Source organism: Hylobates moloch, unplaced genomic scaffold, assembly GCF_009828535.3.
Source record: "Hylobates moloch isolate HMO894 unplaced genomic scaffold, HMol_V3 SCAFFOLD_9, whole genome shotgun sequence".
In the NCBI taxonomy this organism is placed as follows: domain Eukaryota; kingdom Metazoa; phylum Chordata; class Mammalia; order Primates; family Hylobatidae; genus Hylobates; species Hylobates moloch.
In genome coordinates this window covers 26,699,066-26,699,639 of record NW_026652284.1, presented here as the reverse complement: position 1 = coordinate 26,699,639, position 574 = coordinate 26,699,066, and positions in this window count along the sequence as shown.

Genomic DNA, 574 nt, shown 5'->3' with positions numbered 1-574 from the left:
AAGAGTGAAACTCCATCTCAAAAAAAAAAAAAAAAAAAAAGAAAGAAGGCTGGGCGCGGTGGCTCACACCTGTAATCCCAGCACTTTGGGAGGCTGAGGCAGGAGAATCGCTTCAACCGGGGATGCAGAGGTTGCAGTGAGCCAAGATCACGCCACTGCACTCCAGCCTGAGTGACAGAGCGAGACTCTCTCCAAAAAAACAAAAAAAAAAGATTCCACGTTTCTTCATTTTGGTGGAGTGGGTGAGAATGTACTTATACAAAAGACAGTTGTAGCTGGGCGCGGTGGCTCAAGCCTGTAATCCCAGCACTTTGGGAGGCTGAGGCGGGCGGATCACGAGGTCAGGAGATCGAGACCATCCTGGCTAACACGGTGAAACCCCGTCTCTACTAAAAACACAAAAAATTAGCCGGGCGTGTTGGCGGGCGCCTGTATTCCCAGCTACTCGGGAGGCTGAGGCAGGAGAATGGCGTGAACCCAGGAGGTGGAGGTTGCGGTGAGCCGAGATCGCGCCACTGCACTCCAGCCTGGGGGACATTGAAAGACTCCGTCCCAAAAAAAAAAAAAAAAAAAG